This window comes from Protopterus annectens, chromosome 3.part0, assembly GCF_019279795.1.
Source record: "Protopterus annectens isolate FY-2018-M chromosome 3.part0, PAN1.0, whole genome shotgun sequence".
NCBI classification, from domain to species: domain Eukaryota; kingdom Metazoa; phylum Chordata; order Ceratodontiformes; family Protopteridae; genus Protopterus; species Protopterus annectens.
In genome coordinates, this window is record NC_056731.1 from 1,234,846,092 (window position 1) to 1,234,869,469 (window position 23,378).

Genomic DNA, 23,378 nt, shown 5'->3' on the forward strand with positions numbered 1-23,378 from the left:
TATAATCATAGAACTCAAAAAACATTGTTAAATACATCTCATTGTGTACAAATATGTAAACCAACTTTGAAATTCATATTTTGTCAAAATCATTCCCCCTTCCTGTTAACTTAAACACAGCATGATAACTTTTCATGTTAAAAAACAATGTTAATCCAGAAAATTGTGCATGGTCAGTGTACTTTGATATTAATAATTTAATGCCTTCTTCTTTAAAAAAAACATGAGTGGGAAACTGCTTCATTCAAACCATGGTGACTGGTGACATTTCCTTTTAATTGCCACTCAGACTCTTTACATTCAAGTCTTATTTTACATGGTCCTCCCTCTGGAATCTCCACTGATATATCAATGGCAAAAAAACTAAAGACATGATCCTCATTACTGTGAATGCATTTCCATACACTACTCCTAGTGTCTTCCTTCTTCACATCCCTTAAGTGTTCATAAATTTAAATCTTTCAAGGACCTTTCTGTTTTAACAGTATAGACATGTGAGCACTGTGAACATAGAGCAACATATACAACTTTTTCTGTCTTGTTACATCTCCTAGGGCACACAATTCTCCCAAACCCTTTAACCAATACATATTCTGCTTCCCCAATATTGGGACAGTAGCTACATCTACCACATTTCAACATAAGATTGGGTCTCATTTTACCATTAATTAATACTTTCTCCATTTGCAAGTAACTTGTTACGCTTCTCTCTCTCTCTCCTAAATATCACTGTAGGCCAATTACCTAATTTGTCCATGTACAAACCTCCTATTTTCAGGATTTTCCAGTTATTTTTAAAATATCCTGAATACTTCTGGTCATGTTGTTATGCAAAGAATACATTTTTTTTTAAATTTAGTATCCTTGACCAGACTTCTGGTCTCACCATCTTTACTACTACCTAAAATAGGTTTATAGAATTGATCCAACCTTTTCTGGCTAACCTCTAGCAGTATTTCCTCCAGGAATTCTAGGGGATGTCCTCTGTTTAATAACATAATCTTTAATATTTTCCCTTCATTAACAAATGTTTCTATCTAAGATATCATCCTTGCTAGTTGTACCAATTGCCCTTCAACTGGGGCTTTATTTTGGTGTAAAGGATGCCAACTGTCAAAGTGGAGCAAAGAATTGGAGTACATAGATTTTTCTGAAAAGACTAGATGTAAACCATCTATTTTTATGATCACTTTTTAACTCCACATCCAAATAATTTATGACATCGAAAGATTTAGTCATTGCAAAGCTAAGGAAGTGGGTAGTATTATTAATATAGGTGAAAAACTCATCTAACTTGGCTTTGCTATATTTACAAAAAATAACTATGTCATCTAGGAATCCACCATAGTTCCTCCAACAGTTGCCAAAAGGCAAATTAAAAACATAGTAGCTCTCCCAGTAGGCTAAAATGGTATTAACAAAAACCGGGGCACATGTAGACCCTATTGCAACACCTTTGGCCTGTTTATAAATAGTTCCTTCAAACCAAATGAAGTTATTGTTTCCGACAATTTTCATAAGGATAGACAAAGTCTTAACTAGTCTGTTGTTCAAACTAGTATACTGACGTAAACAACGTGTGAGCCAATGAAGACCTATGTCATGCAGTATGACTGAAAAGAGGTTCTTGATGTTTATAGCAACCAATATTAAGTTCTCTACAACTACGCTTTTCGTATCTTACTGAGAAACTCCAGGAGTCATTGTATGCATGTGCCTCATTGTCTAAAATATTTTTAGTTTCATCTCAATAAATTTGGCAATTCCATGGGTTTTGGATCCTGAAATGGAGGATCTTCCAGATTTGTATGTATTTTGGGGATCCCAAATATTGAGGGTATCCATGGGAGTGTGTTCTTGATATAATTGTATTCCTCTGCAGTAAACAGTTTGCCCAATAGTAAATCATACATAGCCCTATGAATATTTAAATAGGAAATGTTAAGCTAATTCCTAGAACTATCTTCATATTGATCAAAGAAAAGCATACCCTCCATTCTGCTAATATAATCAATGTGATCCATGGCAACCATCCCCCCTTCTTTGTCAGGTTTCATACATCTAAGGAATGGTTGCTACTAACCTCATTGAGCAATTCCTTTTCAGGTTGTTACAATTCCCCCTCTATTAGCATTATGCTCTATTCTCACATCATGTTCACAGATCTTTTCAAATAATTAGATAGTAGGGTGTAAGTGAGGATTAATCACACTAGGTTTCCTACAAAGGTCAATATTTTCCATATTTTGGTTCATACCATCAAACATCACAGCAAAATGTAGTTTTCATGTGTACATCTTTGAATCAATAATTGTCTCAGCTAAATTGCCCTTCCTTAATGAAACAAAGGTTAAACCTTTCTCAAAAAGGAGGTGTGTTCTTTTGAAATATTGTATGAACTGTAATTGTGAACTTTAAAGTCATTTTTCCAGTTAGTAATACTTTTTGGCCAACTGGGGGTCAGTTGTTCCTTGCTCGTCCATTCCTCCTGTCATGCAGTGGGAGATTCCTGGATTTGAATTCCTGATGGTATTACCCCTGCCAATTTCCCTGGTGGACTTTCCTCTGGTTCAATAACCTCTCCAATCTCTGGAGAGGTGGTGAATGCAAAGGGACTACCAAATTAGCATTATCACATACAGTTGCTGGTTCACTAGAAAAATTGTTATTTTATATACTATTATTTAACTTTGGGGGAGCAGGGTTACCCCTTTTATTGTAATAATCAGTTTTATCACAAATAAGATTGTTTTCTTATCTCACTCTTACCTCATTCAAAGTCTTTTTAACATTGTTAAAATTTTGATTGTAGTCCTATCTGTGGAATATTCTTCTTGGAAAAATTATCTAACTGAATAATTTCCAATTCTAAGTGTTCCATCATAGTCTGGTTGTGTTGCATTAATAACTCCATGCATTCATACCCCTATCAATCGAATGATGCTAAAAGTTCCTGGTGTAAAACAGATCCCTTGATGAGACCATAGGGATATTTCCATGACTGTAATCCCTTTGGCACAATACCTGATTTAACACATTCCCGGAAATAACTGTTTTCCACTTGCAACTTACGATATTTCATAAGTTTATTCTCAAAGGTTTTTAACTGCTGGGACACTGACAAATCACTCTGTTCATTAACATGAACTATCATCCTGAAATCGATGTTACTAAACCATTCGGTTAAATGGTTACCTCTTGGGGTATTGCAACTCTTACCATCAACAGGAACATGTGGTAGCGGTCTGTCTTTTGGTAGATTATGTAAATGTTCAAGTCCCACAGAAGTAACTTGACCCAGTGGTGCATCCAGTGAAATGTTGCTGTTGTTATCTATTCTGTGAGAGATGCTTTATCCTTCTGTCTCATAATCCTCTATATTTAGGACACCATGTAAGGATAGTAGATCAAAGGCTATTGGCACGAATGTAAAAATAAAATGTAACAGAATCCTTTTTTGAGTTAGTGGAGATGAGTATGGAAGTTAATTTCCTGCTATCATGGATCATCTGGCTTTTGAGACACAGGCATGGAGATATGTTTTCATGAGGTAAAAAGCACAGTGTAAAGGCATCCACTGCATACAGATAAAGTCCCGTAGTGGTGGAACTATCTCAATTAGTGTAGAGTTATAGCACTGATATCCTGCATAACAATGCTTATTTATTTACAGGCCTGGGAAGTTTGTTGGGAAAATATCGTATGAGAATGTATTTAGACACTATGCTGTAATATATGCTATTCTGGTGATACCCATTCAAAGGAAAATAAGCATAACTTTCAGGAGAAGAACTGAGAGGAAATGGATGTACATGTGAGGAGCTGATCTCTGCTATACTAGTTGCTAATTTCTGTTCAGAATTGTATGTAAAGTAGGAAGAAAACCTGGTAAAAGTATATGAAAAAGGCTCCATATAATGCACATTTAATATATTTTTTAGTAATATATATATATATATATATATATATATATATATATATATATATATATATATGTGTGTGTGTGTGTGTGTGTGTGTGTGTGTGAAACTTTCATTTGGTAAGTAATCACTAGAGTATTTCAAAGAGATACTACACAATTATAGAAAGTTTAGAGGATCTTGTAAATACAGTTGTCATACAGTTTCTACAGAAAGAGAATAATGTACAAGAAACATTAAAAGAGATACAGTTGCTGAACAGAGACAGTACACTGTTAAATTAAATAACTGTAAAATTAGTGTGACGAACTTAAGATAAGTTGTTCATATTCTGGCATCAGAACTACACATGAACTTCACTCATCTGTATATTACCTGGGCACAGCCATCTGCTTTTCCCTGTTCCTGTCCCCTCCTCAGTTTCACCCACCATCAGCTATTATATTTTCCAAAAATGTTCCTTATCCATCTTCACAACAATATCTCATCATTTTACTGATACCATAGCCTATTGGAAATGTGTCCCATACAGCTGTCCTTCTCCAAAAGAAGTCTGTCTGTCCTTTTATCCAGCCTAGCACCAATTGAAACTCTATGATTTCTTCTCACTCCCTCATACCTCCTATCACCCTCCTCCATCTAGATAGACACAACTGCCAATTATCTTTTATATTCTTCCTCTATGACCTCTCCGAATCATCCATTACTTCTACAGCTGCCACACCCCTAGGCACATTAACTACATGTACAGTTTGCCCTCCTTTATCTACGCACATGGGTGGAAGACAGCTTATTCAAGCTACCCCTCTTGTGTAATCATTAATATCATTATGTACTATCTATGCAATATACATTAATGTATGTCCTAAACTGTTACATTTCACCATAGCTTTTCCAGTCACCCTCACTTCCTCTCAAGCATTATATCGCAACCACAATTCATAATATTAACTACCAAAATCACTAAGTTTCCCTAAAGTCCTTTCTGCTACCTCCCACTTCAGATCTTCACAAATTAATACAGTCCTCCCCCATTCTAATGATGCCCATTCTTAAAAAACATTATTTCACCTTCCCTAATGTATCTTCTCCCTAATCTTCTGTAGTATAGGTATTGTGGCCTGATACAACAGCCAGCCTCTCTCTAGATTTATTTTAATTACTTCAAAGTCACCTTCACCCCTTGCTTTCATGGAAATGTAGTCTCATTTAGTTATCCTCGTCTACTACCTCCTACCTAACCGCTCCCTCACTTGTTCCCTATCTTGTCTTTCTCAGAGAGTATGCAAACTTGTAACCTCCATGGTACAAGGCTTCCTTCACTCCCCTAGCCACCTTCCACAACTTCTTGTCAGAGCACCTCTTGGTCATATCCATATATGTATTTAATCCACCCCAGATCCCTGCTACCTACTCCACCCACTGCAAATTGTAATTAATTTTCACATTCCTCATTGGCAATACTGTTGCCATAATATATCACCTAAAACCTGGTTCTCCCACCTCTCCCATCTTCTTCTTTACCCTCAGCTTGTCCTTATTTATCCTTCTTCTCTTACTTCTCCACGCAAACTAATAATAAACCTTCTGCATGTTCCCTTTTATCTTATCCCAAGGACTAACATCAATCTGCCTAGATAATTCATTTACAAGTCATAAAGCCAACATCTGTGTCACCTCAATCCTAGTCATCAACATGTGTGTCATACCACCTGTTTATTGAGCATATTATTCGATCTACCATACAGCTGTTGTCAGTTCTTTCTTCTTATATCCTCTATCAGAGAATACACTCCAAACATAAATACTTCAATCATATTGTTGATCAGGAAACCCAACCAGCCCATCTCCTACCATTCCTTTCTCACTACCACCAATTTTGCTGGGTATAAACAAGGCAAATTCCCCTCCTAATCACCTATAAATCTAGTATATACAGGAGCTGCAGCTTCATATTATCGAAAAGTAGCTTGCAATTATTATCAAACAAATAGGCAATGGTATTCCTTCATGCCTTCCCATCTATATATACCACTCAACTCTTTAGACCAAGAATTCTTGACAAAGCCAAAAATAATGGGGGTGTGCAATAGAAGGACCGAAATCAGGGACAGGTTTTAAATGTAATTCTTATAAACTTAGAAAGTTGTTAGAATAACAGGAAATCCATTACCATACATTTCTGAAATATATGAAGTCTGAAACTCAAATGCCTGGCAGTGTTTAGTGATTGTAGTCCACAATGATTTGACAGAAAATTATTTTTTTTTTATGAGGGACAGACCACAAATATGAGGAAAAATCTAGTCATTCAGCAAAATTATGACTAGTTGAGAGGTATGCATCTATATAAATGCCTCCATAGTGTTTGACCTAACTTCTTAATCATCAATAAAAATAGCCTGGGCAAAAGGGAGTAATTATACTAAGTTCCTGTACATTGCTGACTTTTACAGATAGATCTCCAGTCATCAATAATAACACCAACTGATTTTAACATAGTGTGCTAACCTCTGAAACACCCTTCTCCACACTTGTTTTAGCACTTCAAATAAAAATTCCAATTCACAAGATCAAAGTCCTTACTTGAATTAATGATAACAGCTCCCACCTTACCCTATCAATACACGTTTTTCAATTAAAAAAATATCCAACAACACTCCCTAGTGTGCATTGAAGACTTCCTCCTAACAAAGCTTATTTGGCTTTGTCCTATCCTTTTTGGATGTCCTTTTCAATCTAACCTCACCCGCATTGGCAAAAAACACTCCAATTCTATCCTAGACTGGATTCTCGTAAATTCTCCTAATTTGTACCACCAGCCAGGTACACTATCTGATCCCATCAATGACCACCTACCTATCCACATTACTAGGTACTCACCCAACCTCACTAGTACTCACCTCTTAAAATACATCCGCAACCAAAGAATATTCAATACCACTTCCTTCAACAAAATTCTCTCAAATATTAACTGGTCTTGCCTATACTCTCTACCTTCAAATGATGCAGTTAGCTACTTAAACCGGACATTCCTAAACACACTCAACTCTCTGGCCTCCATCAGGAAAATAAAAGTCAAAGCTAAACATGCCCCCTGGCTATCCAAAGAAACCTTCCACCTTATGCATAAAAGAGATGCTACTTGGAAATAATATCAGAAAAGCAAATCTCTTGCCCTCCTACAATCTTATAGGGAACTTAGAAACCTTACAAAAAAAAGAGTCAACCAGGACAAAAGAAAGTTTTACCTGTCTGACCAATCTCTGCAAACTACTAACCCCCAGAAGTTCTGGTCAACCATAAAAACTCTTCTTAACCCTGGCTCACCCACAACCCCCAACCCTTTTCCTAATCAATCTCCATCAGATACCGCCATCCATTTAAATCACTACTTCATTGATACCATTTCTAAACTAGTACCTAACACCTCTAATAACCCCAACCCCACCTCTAATTCCACTTCCAGTTCTGTCACTTCAATTGCCAGACCCACACCTTTTTCACATTCCCCAATCTGACTCCTCTAACCTCTCTGACCCCTTCTTGCTCAAACCTGTATCTGTTAGTTATATTAAAACTCTCCTCAGTAAACTTAAACCTTGTTCCCCCACCCCTGATAACCTACCTCCTCAATTCCTAAGACTTGCTGCTAACTCTGTAGCCCTTCCTGTCTCCATTCTAATCAACTGCTCAATCCAAGAATCCACTGTCCCCTCTATTTGGAAGGAATACTACACTATCCCACTACATAAAGGAGGTAACTCCACAGAACCATCTAACTTCCATCCCATTGCTATTCTTTCTCCCCTCTCCAAAATTCTAGAAAAGTGTATCCATTCTCAACTGCTTTCACACCTTACTCAAAACAATCTTTTAACCAACACCCAGTATGGTTTCAGGCCCAAACACAGTACTAACACTGCACTCTTATCCTTCTCTCATACTGCAGCTGAGGGCAGAGACAATAATAATCTTGTGTCCTGCCTTTTCTTAGATCTCTCAAAGGCTTTCAACACTGTCTCTCACAACCTTCGATTTCATAAACTTTCTCAGCTGAACATTTCCATCCCCACTCTAAATTGGTTCTCAAGTTACCTGTGCAGTCACCTATAAGCAGTTAAATGGCAAGAATTCCTTCTCACACTTTCTGCCAGTTCAGACCAGTGTTCCTCAAGGTTCAGTTTTCGGCCCCCTCCTTTTCAACCTCTTCACCAATGACCTACACATTACAAGCAACCTCTCCTCTATCATACAGTATGCAGATGATTCAATTCTGATCTCCATTTCTGACTCTATCAATAACCTCTACCATATCACCCAATCTTCATTTCACTCTATTGAGAAGTGGCTCTCCAACAATCAACTTATCCTGAACCCCTCTAAAACTAAGCTCTTACTATTCCTACCTAAAACTCTAGCCCAACACATATCCATCTTTCTCATATCCTCTCTAAATGGCACAATCATAACACCAGACTTACACACAACACTCCTAGGTATCATCATAGACGAACAGCTCAAACTAGACCTCTACATACTTCATTCTATAAAGAAAACACACCAAAAACCGGGCATGCTATACAGAAACAGCAAATTCCTGACACCCAACTCAAACCTACTGCTAGCCCAATCATATCTCCTCCCTGCCCTCCTCTATGGCTCCCCTCTATTTTCCAATTTACAAAATAACCTGCTGTCAAAACTAAACCAAACATATAACAAAATTGCTAGATTTGTCACCAGCAGATCCTATAAATTCCATCACTGCTCCGCTCTCATAAAACTATATTGGCTTGAATTCCCACACCTTCTGACCAAATGTCAGCTGATCCAAGCTTTCAGAATTCTTAATTCACACTCTGACTGTCTATCTCTGTCCCACCTGATCTCCTGGTACACCCCTCCCCGATTCCTGCACAGCTCTGATAAACTCTTACTACAAGTCTATAAACCCATCAAGAACATAGGTAAAATACTCTATAAACACTCCATCTCCCTTACCTGGAACAATCTTCCACTCCATATTAGAAGTCATACCTCCCTTCCTAACTTCAAACATGACCTGATAGTGTACCTCCATAACAACTCTATATGTACCTGTTGCCATCCTACTTAACCCCTCCCTCTCCACATACCCACTTCACCAATAAGTCTGATCTATAAGACCTTTTTCCTCTTTCTATAACTTACTTTATCCAACTGCCCTTCTTTCTGTACCCTCCCTCTAGATCACTACTTCCCTCCTCTACTACTATCTTCTTTTGCACCATTCCCTCTTCTGACCTACAGCCCCTTGTGTAGTCACCCCTCTCTACTTTTTACTCCCACTCTACTTTCCCTCAGATCTGAAGCCCCTGCACTTACACAATTATTCTTCTAGCCACTAATCTAATTATACCTTGTTTCTTTTCATTATATTGCCTACAACCTTAACTTCCGTTCCTGTTTACCTACTGGATTTATTATTGTTGTTTCTCCTGTTACAACCTATTGCTACACTTTTTTTTATATATAGCGATGTACTATTCCATTGAGTACATTATGTTTTTCTTATCCATTGTATTCATAATATTGTTTTGCTCTGTAATATTGTTAATTTGTCTCTATTTGTATGTATTTGTATGCCTGTTTGGGGCTTTTCCCCTTGGGTCTCCACTGAAAAAGGGTAAATTCTTAACCAGCTGGACCAACCCGGTTAACAAATGCGAAATAAAATTAATAAATAATACATAAACTAATAAGACTCTTGCAAAAATCTTTACATCTGCATTAGATAATGATATTAGCCTATATCCAACCTAACCCTCTCTCCCTACCTTCCTCTTATGCAGCATCACTTCCATTGCATTTTCCTTTGATCTAGGCAGTGCCTTCCCATTCCATAACTGATTTGGAAAACTTGCCATCACAGTTATCACCTCTAATCTCACCACATCAAAGAAATCTACTGGATACCCATCTGGAACCTATGCACCCCCCCCCCCCTTAATATGACTAATTGCCTCCACCAACTCAAATCCCTATTATTCTCTTATTGAACTCTTATCATCCCTGACTTTTCTTACCCAGTCAGTGAGTAGGGTCCTTTTCCATTCTGTAAGCAATTGTCTTCACTTTGGCATCCAGCTATGCAATTTTCCATTAAAACATACTTCTCTGATGCCCTTGCTCACACTCGTGTTAAAATTCTTAGCCCACCGGTTGTTATTTCAATATTTACATGATCGTTATAGTGTTAGCATTCCACTTATCCCAATGCTTAGTCCCCCACCCCCCTTTCCTGTTAACTCCACTTCAGTATTAGGCAAATCCTACTGCCCAACCTGATGTTTAGTCTGACCATCCTTAATGCCTTCTTCTTTCCCTTTACTTTAACCACCTTCTTCTGTACATCTATAATCTGAGTTCTGAATTCCTTTACAGTTCTTTTTCTTTCTTTCCTCTTCCCTCCAATATCCCTCGTAGGTTTTTACTTTCCATATGCATCTTAAACCATCCCACACCACCCTTCTGTTTGCTTCCTCCTTCCTGTTTCATTTATCAACTGTCCTACCATATACTGAAGCCACCTAATCTCATCTTCACTGTCCTGTTGCCTAGGATTCTGTTTCCATACTCTAACTACTACAGCCCCTACCTCCCATTGCTTTTTTTACCTCTGCATGGTGTAACAGTCCTCTATTCTGCAAGAATTATTCCTGCACCTTCATGCCTCTCTGCCTGTCTGCTAAACTTCTGCCCACCCACATTTTCTCATCTCTGCAAAGTATATATACTTTCATCCCAGCCCATCTTAATTTCTATCTATATCCATTAAACCCAAATCTTCCATAGTCTGCCACAATACCCCTCTAATACTGCCTATGAAACCACTACTTCATACAGCCAGTCCATTTCAGCACCCAACACCATACTAAAATTCCTTGTAAAACTTGTGCTATCTCCATCTCTTCTCAGTCTATTCACCCTTCCTATATATCCCTTCAATAGCTTCTCAATATCCATATTTGGTACATAGAATGATACAATCACTTCTCCCTTTTCCACCCATTCCAGTCTTTTTATTGTACATGTTTCCTCTCTCCTGACTCTAACTTAAAGCCTTTCCACAACTTCACTTTTGTAATACATGGGTCTATATCACATCAGCGAATGCTAAAAATAGCAAACACTGATATATCAAACTTCAGAGTCTGAAAGCTGGAAACAGCGAAGGTACGGATCAGCAATTTTTTTTCCCATTCTCTGGGCTTTGCTGTTTTTTCCACTGTGGTGCGATCTCGAAGTTGGTATATTTAAGATGGGGGGGGGGGGTGGATGTATGCTCTTTTTTTTTTTTTGGATCAGCAACTTTTTTCCTTGGGGAAAAAAATTCACTGATCAGTTCCTTCGCTGTTTTCAGCTTTTGCAGTCTGAAGTTCGATATATCAGCGTTTGCTATTTTTAGCATTTGCTGATGTGATATAGACCCATAAAACACCCACACTTCAACCATTTCACACATGCTACATGATCCACCTATGCCCCTTCTTTTGCAAGTTCCCTTCCTCTGCAGCCTTCACATTTAGTTCATTTAATTATTGTGTACACTTTCTAAACTCATTTGGATTCTGTCCAGTTCATTCATTAAACTTAACTTACTATCCATTTCTCTATGCAACATTCCTTTCATTCAGTTGTTCCTCTCAGCATTCCAGGAAATGTTTAGTATGCATTTTCAGATGCTTAGGAAGTGCACCCCATCTCAACATACTTTGCCTCTTGGACAATAAATTTCAGATGAAGGAAGAGGGGACAATAGAGTCGAATATTTATAGGAAAAAGACGTACTCAAATTCCTTTTTACACTTCGATAGCTGTCACCCGTACTTTCAAAAAAAGAATCTAGTTAAGGGCCAAATGGTTAGACTATCAAGGATTATAAGCAATGATGTGGTATTCAACAACGAGGTAGACAAACTGATGGAAATATTTCAAGATAGAGGCTACCCACAGTATTTATTATATGAAATAAAGAAAGAAGTGATGGTCAAAAGGACCAAAAATTTCGAACCAATTTTAAGGTTTAGAATGAATGTGGATGTAAGTAAAAAAGAGAATAGGACTGAAGCATTAATACTACTATTTATTGAAAACGTGGGAATAGTTTTTAATACAATAAAGGAAATATGGGACAAAATTTTAGGCAACAAATTGGACATTACGAATATTTTAGGTAAAGGTCCCAATATAACATATAGTAGGGGAAAGAACCTGAAGGAATATTTTGAAAGTAACAACATTAATCAACCATATAGGAATTCAAGAATGAAGAAATGTGGGTTATGTAGAACTTGTAAGTTTATTAACGACGGTCCCTACGTTATGGTACAGAATTTCAATAGATCCATTAAATGTCCTGGACATGTCAACTGTAACACTAAGATGGTGGTATACCTAGCGACTTGTTTATCATGTCCAGCATTTTACATAGGCAAAACCATTAGGAAATTAAGAGAGCGTATTATGGAACACACTAGAGATATTAAAAACAAGAAGGTAACTAGTTCTTTATATCTACACAGTACTAAATGCGAGGATTTTAAAAGTTTTATATTTTTGTAGTTGACAGGATCCCAAACAACATTTACAATGAGGGGGATGTGAACAATTTACTAGAAATGAAGGAATGTTTGTGGCAACTTAGACTCAATGCCAACAACATGCCAGGTATCAGTGAACACATCTCCATTTCTAGTATATTAAAATATAAATCATATTGCATTTAATTTGTCAATGTGTTGTGGTTAGGTGGAGGTTATGTAGTCAACAACTACAACCTTTTATTATATTTAAAATATTTAAAATATTTATATATTTTATGAAACATTTTTGTAAAACACATTTAGATGAACTTTGAACATCAAGACTTATTTACAATTTGATATAGGGTCATTGTTATTTTTTATTTTTAGGTTTTGAATAGTTAAGTATGTAAGGGTTACTTACATGTGTTATTAAACAACAGTTTTTAGTATTTGTAATGAATTTTACACAATGAAATGAGGTGTTGTATGTTATGTAACTTTATGAACTGATTGCTAAGAATTTTAAAAGTAATTGAAGCAGTTATGTGATTGGACATAGGTTAATGGTATGTGTATATAAAGAGAGCAGTAATGGTGTATTTTTTAACTCTGACGAAACCCACGGAATAGCTGGGTGAAAGCGCTTAGTTTGACATTTAATTTGGAATAAACAGTTTAACTGGTTTTGGATTACTTTGTTCACTTTTATTCTAGTTTTGAGTTAATTCTTTTCGTGAATACTTTGCCTCTTGTTAGGTTATTTCCACGAGAATAAGATTAGTCCATTTCTATACAAAATGTTACAATCATAAATCTCTAGGTTCCTTGCTCCCTCTCATAGGTTCATAGGTTCATACTAGGCTATCTGCCCTGGGGCATTTATAAGCCTAGCCCGATTGTGTTTGGCTTACGCCACCCCTTGATGTGAGTATACTGTGCCCTTTTTAAAGTTTAGTTTACTGTGCCTCTGTCTAATAGTGACACTGAAGTAATCCCCAGGACAAACCTACGATCCCCCATCCACTCATCAAGATTCTTCTTGAAGAGGGTCAGTGAGGTGCTCTGCCTAACATGAATTGGAATTCTATTCCAGAGTGAATGGAGCCTCTGGGTTATGAATCTGTCCCTCCAGCATGTTCTATTTATTTCTGTGCTGAGGTTCAAGTCCCTCGAGCGCGTGGCTCTAAGGGATTTAGATTTACTGAGGTGGAGCATGCCCATTAATTCTGGGTTGGACATAGCTTTATATGTAGGCATAGGTTAAGGTTCCCTTAATCCTCCCAATCATATTAATCTTTATGGATTCTCACAAATTATAACCACTCCTACTAGAATCCATAAGCCAAGCAGCAAGGAAACCACTCTAGACTGGATACTTATAAACAGCCACCATGATACTTATAAACCAGGAACCCTTCCTGACGATATTAGTGAGCACATGCTAACCTATATTATTAAACAAAGAATCCATAGCCCTACTACTAATAATTTTAAAATCTCACGTTCCAAAAAATGTTTTAACCAAGAGATCTTCCAAAATGAACTGAAAGCATGTGACTGGTCACCTATGTCTCATCTTCCACTTGATGATGCAGTGACCTACTTTAACACTAGATTCCTTCAGATCCTAGATTACCACGCCCCCTATCGTTCTTCCCAAATAAGGACCAAAATTGCCCCCTGGCTCACTAAAGAAACTAGGCAAAAGATCCTATTCAGAAATAAAATTTGGGCCAAATGGAGAGTCTCTAAATGTCCATCAGATCACCTTTACTATAAACAGGTAAGAAATGCAACCAAGAAAGATATTCTCAGAGACAAAAAACACTATTACCTTCACCTCCAACAAACTCATCAGCAAAAACCACAAAATTTCTGGTCTGGCATAAACAAACTTCTTCAGCCAGGCCACTCTAAAACTCCTGCCCCAACAGGTTTCAACCAAAATAACTCCAACCAAATTCCTGATGCCTTTAATAACTACTTTACTGAAGCCATTCAAACCCTAGCCAATACTTTATCACCTATTCCCACATCCCCATTAAATACCACAAAGACTCCATCTCCTACCTTTCAAATATAACCGATACCTATATCACTCATTTGCAAATTCCTTCAAAAACTAAAACCATGCACCCCTTCAGCTGACTGTCTTCCAGCTGAATACCTGCAAATAGCAGCAAAAGCTATTGCCTATCCCATCTCCATCCTTATAAATAGAACAATTTTAGAAAGCAAAATCCCCTCTATTTGGAAAGTATCCCACATCATCCCTCTACATAAGGGTGGGTCATCTACTGAACTCTCCAACTTTCGGCCTATCGCCTTACTGTCTCCAATTGCTAAGATAATGGAAAAGTGCATACGCAGACAACTACTTACCCACCTTCTCCAAAATAATCTACTTGCCAACTGCCAACATGGCTTTAGGCCTTTCCATAGCACAACTGCCCTTCTGTCCTTTTTTGACTCCATAAACAAAAATCGTAACAATAACACTTTTTCCTCTGCATTATTTATTGACCTTTCAGAAGCCTTTGATATGGTCAACCATAATATCCTTATAGACATTCTAAAAGCCCAATCTCTTGACCCACAAGCATTAAATTGGTTTAAATCCTATCTGGAAAACAGACAACAAGCAGTATTGTGGGATAATAATCTTTCAAAATCCCTTCCTGTGAACACTGGAGTACCCCAAGGCTCTATTTTAGGACCTCTACTCTTTTCATTGTTTATCAATGACCTACAAACCAATATTCCTCAGGCCACCTGCATACAATATGCAGATGACTCCACTTTAATTTGTTCAGCTAAGTCCATAACCTCTCTGCAGTCTCTCACCCAAACAGTATTTAGCAGTGTTGAAAATTGGTTCATGCAACACTGCCTCCTCCTGAACCCCAAAAAAACAAAGTTATTAATCTTTGCTCCAACTCATAAATTCACCCGTCTTCTAGGAGTAACAATTGATAATAACCTTACTTTTGATTATCACATTAACTCTACTATAAAGTCAGTCAACAAAAAAATAGGCACTCTTTACAGAATCAAACCTTTTCTTTCCCCTTCAGCCAGAATAACTATTGCCCAGACCCACCTTATGTCTACCCTGTTCTATGCTTCGGCAATATATACCAATCTATCAAAAAACAATCTCACCAAACTTTCCACCAGTTACAATAACATAGCCAGATTTGCCACTGGCACCACCTTTAGAACTCACCACTATCTTAACCTAAAACAACTGGGATGGCTAGAACTGCAGAACCAACTACTTTATCAACAAATTGTTATCACCCAAAAAATCCTTTACCACCCAAAAAATACCCCTATCCTCACTAACTTGATTTCACCCTACAAAAATCTTGTTATGCTACGCTCATCCAATAAGCTTCTAGTTTCCACTATTAAAGCAAATAACAAAGCAGGAAACTCACTTTTCAACAACACAGTAAAAAAATCTGGAACCAGCTTCCTACTGAACTTTCCTCCCTTGCTTCCACTATTCTGTTTAAAAAGCATCTGAAAGAATATCTTACAACTCACTGGCTGTGTCCCTGCTCCAACCCAGACTGATATCTCTTTCACCTCCTGCTCTCTCTATACTTCTCTACTCTTTTGTTTTATCTAACCGATCTGTAGTACCAAAAAAAAAAAAAAAAAAAAAAAACTTCATGCTTTTGGTTCACTGTATTTAATCTTAGCTTAAAGCTACTAACTTACTCTGTAAACATTTTTTTGACCTATCTAGCTAATGTACTATGTAGCTAATGTACTGTAATCCACTTGACTATTACTATATATTGTATTGTTTACTCACTGCAGATGCTTGGAGCTTTTCTCCCCGGGCCTCTACTGAAAATGGACATGTATCCAGTTAGACTAGCCCAGTCAACAAATGTAAAATAAAATAAATAAATAAATAAATAAATAAATAATAGATCACCTTGAAGTAGGCGGTATACAATTGAGTAGAGCTGGAGTTTTTTTAACCGAGCAGCATATGGCATCTGTTTGAGTCCCTTGATCCTCCTGGTGAGGTACTTTTGGGGTCTTTCTAATAGCTGCAGGTGTCGGGTAAGGTACATCCCAAAGGGGGCATTGTATTCTATGATGGGCCTAATGAGGGATAAATAAAGGGGCACGATTACCTCTCTTGATCTAGATGTGAATCCTTTCATGATGAGGTGGGCTATGTAGAAGGTCTTTCTGACCACTTTGGCAATGTGGTTGTCAAAGGAGAGATTGCTATCAACTTGGGTCACCAGATCCCTAATTACTTTCTCTGTACTTAATGGGTTACCACCTATGCGGTAATTTGTGGGCACATTGTTTTTGCCAAAGGGTATGACTATACACTTTTTGGCAATTAGCTTTAGACCATGGCTCTGGCACCAGTTATCTGTCTCTGCGAGACCTTTTTGAAGGATGTTTGTGTCAGCTGGAGAGTCGATTATGGCACCCAGTTTGCAGTCATCTGCGAACTTGGTGAGCCATAGTCCTCCCACGTTGGCCTGTACCTCAGAAAAGTAAATACTGAACAAGAGAGGTCCCAGGACAGAACCTTGTGGGATGCCATTTGTGATTGGTTTCGAGTCTGACATGGCTCCAGCAACTCTGACTCTGTGGGTTCTGTCTTTGAGCCAGTTTGCGACCCATCTTGTGACATAGGGGTTTATATTTAGGCTGGATAGCTTATCTATGATGTCCGAGTGGGGTATTGTGTCAAATGCCTTTGCAAGGTCCAGATAGGCTGTGTGGACTACCTTCCCTTCATCTATGGCCTTGGAGACTGTTTTGAAGAAGTCGACCAGGTTCAAAAGGCAGGATCTGCCCTTGGCGAAGCCAAATTGGGTAGGATCTAGTGTCTGTAGGTCCCCAATGTCTTTGTTTATGAGTTCCATGATGATCCTCTCCATAGCCTTGCAGACTAGGCTAGTCAGGCTTATGGGGCAATAGTTTCCAGGGTCCGCAGAGGTGCCACCTTTGTGGAGTGGGACCACTGCTGATGTACGCCATTCTTTGGGCACATATCCTGTAGTGAGGCTGAGATTGTACAGCAGTTTTACTTGAGGGATTAGTTCTTCTTGGAGTTCATGTAGGACGCAACCCGGGATGCCATCTGGTCCCATGGAAGCAGTGTTTTTTGCTTTGGAGAGGGAGGCCTTCACCTGAGCATCAGAGATGTTTGGGAGGCTGCACTCTGCTGGGATAGATACTTGCTCTTTTGCGGGGGAGGGGGGAGAAGTTTTCACTGAACCTGTCTGCCAGGATATTGCCATTGTCTGTGGGTTCAGTGTATTTTTTGTCGTTTAGAATCAATTCAGAACAAGTCTGGGAGTTGCATCCCAGGTTCCTAACATAACTGAAAAAAGCTTTATGATTGTCTTCAGTATCCTGTGCAATTTTTCTCTCGAAGCTGGCCTTGGAGGATTTTATGAGGGATCTTAATTTTTTGCTAGTACTGATCAGAGATGCCTTCCCTTTTAGCGATTTTGCTCTACCATGTAGTAGCTTCCTCCTTCTGTTGTACAGTTTATTTATGGCTGGGGTCCACCAGACTGGACACCTGCCTTTGGATGATTGGGTCTTGATTTTGTTTGGGATAGCATGATCCATGCATTCCTGGAGATGTCGGTAGAATGTGTTTATATAGGATTCTGCAGTTTGGGCCGTAGTTTCCACTGGCCCTGGGGCCTTGAAGGATTCCACTTCGGTTTTGAGAAGTGTGAAGTTCACATTTGAGAAGTTTTTCACTGTGGTTTTCTGGGCTGGGGGTGGGGTCGGTATGTGGATATCCAGTGAAATTAATTTATGGTCTGATCTTACCAATGAGGGATATACTTCTGGTATGGAGCATAGAGTCCCCATGTTGGTAATGATCAGGTCTAGTATGTTTTCCCCTCTTGTGTGAATGGTGACTAGTTGTTCCATAGCATTTGAGTTTATAAATTCCAGGAACCTTTGGGCTAAGTTGCAGGGGCTTGAGTAATGCTCCCAGTCTATGTTTGGGTAGTTGAAGTCACCCAATATAATGGTGTTCGGAGAGATCTTCATGTTCTGCAATGTTTTCAGGAAAGTCGAGTGGGATTCCTGACTTTGAGAGGGAGGTCTGTAGGATGCTATAAACTGAAAAGCAGTCTTGCCCACTGTCAGTTGCACATGGATGGTCTCCGATACTTCGTGCAATGCCACTAACCTGGAGGTGTGGATATCCTTGATAAATATGGAAAATCCCCCTCCTTTTGTGGTTCTGTCTGGGTTTTGGGGCCCAAAAGCATGATATGAGGTATAACCTGGTAGTGCTGGGGTTCTCTCTGCAGCCTTGAACCAGGTTTCTGTCACTGCACAGATATCGATGTTCTCCATACTGAGGAGAGCTTTGAGTGCATGCATCTTGAGGTTAAGACTTCTGGCGTTTAGCAGCATTACCCTTAGTTTCTTGTTCCTTGTGCTGTCTATGGAGGTAGGTTTGACTTTTGAGCCTTGCCTAAAAAAGGCACTATGGGGGTGGCAAGAGCCTTTGCCAATATCCGAAAGCCCAGGGGTGACAGGTGCAAGCCGTCCCTAGCTAAGCAATGTGGCTTGTCGAGCATGTCATCCCAGGCTGACAGACACTGGATCCCCTTTGAATGACACCAAAATTTTAGCCAATTGTTAAAATCGATCATTTTGTCTTTATACTGTGGCATCATTCTAGGTGAGGGTAAGATGCTTCTCAAGGTCAGGGTGATACCGGCCTGGGCTACATGATCAGAGAGCTCCTTTATGTCTCTTTTCATGTAGTCGAGGTAGGTACATCTCAGGTCATTCACGCCAGCATGTACAATGACTGAGTCATATTTGTATTTGCTTTGGAGTGACCTGAGTGCTTGCGTTATGTGGCGGATCTTAGCTCTCGACAGGCAGCTCACTGTGACCTTCTCTTTATTCAACCTGGTGAGCGGGACGTCAGTGTGTCTGACAATAGAGCCACCTATTACAAGAGTATCAGGTGTGTTATTCAGCCTTAAGGGCTGTGACTGCTTGGCACACTGACTTTGTGTGCTATGTGTTGTACATGTTTTGTTTTGGGGTAGCATTTGCTTGGATGTCTGCTTTGGAGGTCTCTGTTGCTTAGGAAGATTTTTATTTAGAGCCTCCGAGTATGTTTTTGTGTTTTTATGTGTTTGGTTCGCTGTTGTGGTGGGACTATGTGATACTGGAATTGTGTTGTGTGAGGTTATCTTCTCCTCCTGACTGGTTACACCAGTTTTGAGATGAGAGAGCTCAGCCTCCAGTTTGGCTATATGGTTGCATCTTTCACATATATTTGAACCTGTTTGGAGGAGGAGAGGGTTGTCCGTGTACATGAGACAGTTGTAACATTGCCTCAAAATTCCCAGATTCACCAGCTGGACTGGAGAGGAAACCAGTGACTGACCTTTGCACATGCTAGAGTAATATAGGGAACTGAATTAAAATGGACCAATAGGGGACAAGGTAATCGTAGAGAGTATAAGCGTAAGTAGTGCTTATGGTTTATTAGTGCTAACTTGTAAAATTACTTATTTGGACAAGTGAGGGGCCTTAGAAAGAGAATATGGTGTTTAATTTGAGAGATAGAGCAGTTCTAAGGGGAAAAAGTGAAGAGCAGACTTTGTGGAGCCAGGAATAGTTTGAACCCAATTAGGCGGCGCTGCCCAATGTTGCGCTATGCGCAAAAACTCGCAAAACCATGCAAAAGAGGGCTTTAAGAGAGGGAGAAGATCAAGGAGTTAGGAATTGACCCAAAATGGCTAATAAAACTACAGTTTCAAGGCAGTAACCACTCCCACAGGGGCAGGCAGGCTGCTCAATGTTTATCACTGCCACTGATGAACACAGAGACTTCCCTTTAGCCCAAGCAAACAATGGCCTCCAAGAAACTTACAAACAGTTCAGAACAGCAAATCTGTAACTGAACTTTTTTAAATCTCAGAAAAGTGGGAAAAAAGCAAGATTTTTTTGTTTTTTTGTTTTTTTAAGGAAAGCAGAGGTTCACAAGTATCAACAAGTTAGAACAGTGCAGTAAATGACCCCACACTTGAGTGCTAGGCCAGAGACAGATAAAATGTAAGTTTTCAGAAAAAAACAATTTTAAAAATAAGTGCAGGCTGGAAATTCAGTAATCAGCTCTAGGTTGTGTTCTAAATACAGTTACCAACACAGAAATCAAGTTTAGCAAGACAGAAAATGCGGAAAAGTAGGCGGCAATGCAGAAAAACTTAACAAATAATCTGAAGCAAAATACTTAAATTCTCAAAAGTGGCTCCTTTCTTCTCTCTGCATTTTCTCCTCTTGGTGTGTGCTTCACCAACAGCCAACAAGTCCAAAAAGACACCAAAACCACGAGGCAATCAGGTTTTAAGAGAGGGAGATGAAGGAGTTAAGAAATGACCCAAAATGGCCAATAAAACTACAGTTTCAAGGCAGTAACCACTCCCACAGGGGCAGGCAGGCTGCTCAATGTTTATCACTGCCACTGATGAACACAGAGACTTCCCTTTAGCCCAAGCAAACAATGGCCTCCAAGAAACTTAGAAACAGTTCAGAACAGCAAATCTGTAACTGAACTTTTTAAATCTCTGAAAAGTGGGAAAAAAGCAAGATTTTTTTTTTTTTGTTTTTCTTAAGGAAAGCAGAGGTTCACAAGTATCAGTAAGTTAGAACAGTGCAGTAAATAACCCCACACTTGAGTGCTAGGCCAGAGACAGATAAAATGCAAGTTTTAGGAAAAAAACGATTTTAAAATTAAGTGCAGGCTGGAAATTCAGTAATCAGCTCTAGGCTGTGCTCTAAATACAGTTACCAACACAGAAATCAAGTTTAACAAGCCAGAAAATGCTCAAAAATAGGTGGCAATGCAGAAAAACTTAACAAATAATCTGAAGCAAAATACTTAAAATCTCAAAAGTGGCTCCTTTCTTCTCTCAGCATTTTCTCCTGTTGGTGGGTGCTTCACCAACAGCCAACAAGTCCAAAAAGATGCCAAAACCACCAGGCAATCAGGATTTAAGAGAGGGAGATCAAGGAGTTAAGAATTGACCCAAAATGGCCAATAAACACTGCTTTTATCCACAGCATGGCACTAAAACAACCATACTAAACTTGATAGATTAACCAAACAGGAACAAAGACCACGTTGTCTCTACATATTTCTTTGGTCATGGTGAAACCTTCTATACAGTTTCTCAAAAAAATTATTCCTAAAAGACTTCATCATTTAAGCATGGCATCCTTCATTGTCAGATATGTTGTCTCTACATATTTCCTTGATCATGGTGAAACCTTCTATACAGTTTCTCAAAAAAAATATTCTTAAAAGACTTCATCATTTAAGCATGGCGTCCTTCATTGTCAGCTGGTTTGTTGGCTACCACAGCAATGGTGCCTGGTCCATTAAATGGGTTGACTTCCACTTCAGTTTCTCTCCAGCTACAGCAGGCATCCCTGAAGGCTCCATACTAGGTTTTGTAAAACTTAATTGAAAACAGGTGCACATCTTATTGCTGCTTGTGACATACTGATGGCAGAAGGATTGTATACTGAAAGGCACAATAATGTGGCAAAACTGTTGCACTGGGGATTGTGCAAACATTATGGTATTGAAGTGGTTGAAAAACACTGGAAACTTGAACTACAAAGTATCATAGAAAGTGATGAAGTCTGCATCATATGGGATCACCCATTAACAACAGTTCAAAAGACAGATGCAAGAAAACCAGATATAGTGGTCCATGAAAGGAAGTCAAAAGTAGCATTGATAATTGAAATCGCTACACCCAGTGAATATAGTATCTTGCATACAGAGAGACACAAAGTCATAAAATATCAAGATTTGCAGGCAGAAATAAGAGCAATGTGGAAGAAAGATACCCAATCTCAATAGTAGTAGGAGCAACGGGTCTTATAAAAAATAATCTACAGTCATATTTAGATATGTTACCAATACATGTAACTCCATACGGATTGCAGAAGGAGTCATTATTAGGGACATTGCAGGTACTGCGAAGAGCACTATTGGCTGACATCAAAGTTTGAAACAGTACTAATTTCATGCCCCTAGATTTAATTCACTCCATGTAGGAATAGTGTTATTCTTACACAGAGTGAATGGTGTCCATGTCTGCATCTCCTCCTTGGTAGCGTGCCTTGCATATTAATGAAGATGTGCTACTGAGGGGCAACCGTGTACACGAATACTGAATCAGTGCTAGGGTGCATGTTACAGTAGTGCTCGCAGATCTGTAACATGCCCTCTGCATTTCCAATGTGTCTTATGGCACTTTCCAGTAAAGAAAGTGTCCTCAGACACTGAAATAGAAGATGTGAAATGAATGTCATGTAGGGGGTGTGTTACAGTACCCATAACACACCCCCTGCAGTGTGAGAGTGCCATACGGCACTAAATAAATGAAAAAGTGTCCTCGGACACTTAAGTAATACTGTGAACTGTAATGTCATGTGGGGGTGTGTTGCTGTATCTGTAACACACCCCCTGCATAGTAAACGTGTTGTACAGCACTAAATAAATGAAAAGAAGGTGTCCACAGACACTTAAGTAATTGTGTACTGTATTGTAATGTAGGTGTATGTTACCGTATCTGTAACACACCTCCTGCATTGTAAAAGTGCTGTACAGCACTAAAGCAATAAATAAACTGTCCTCAGGCAGTTATTTTATAATGTGAAGTGTAATAGTTTAATTATGAATTAATGCTTAATTTTTTTTATTTTGTTTTCTTCAAAGTTTAAGCATAGCTGAGCGGGTTTGTGCGGTGTACACTTTGCTCAGCAGTGCTTAAATGTATCAAGAAGCTGTATAGAAATGTATAGCTGAAATCTTCTCAGCTGAGTGGTTAGA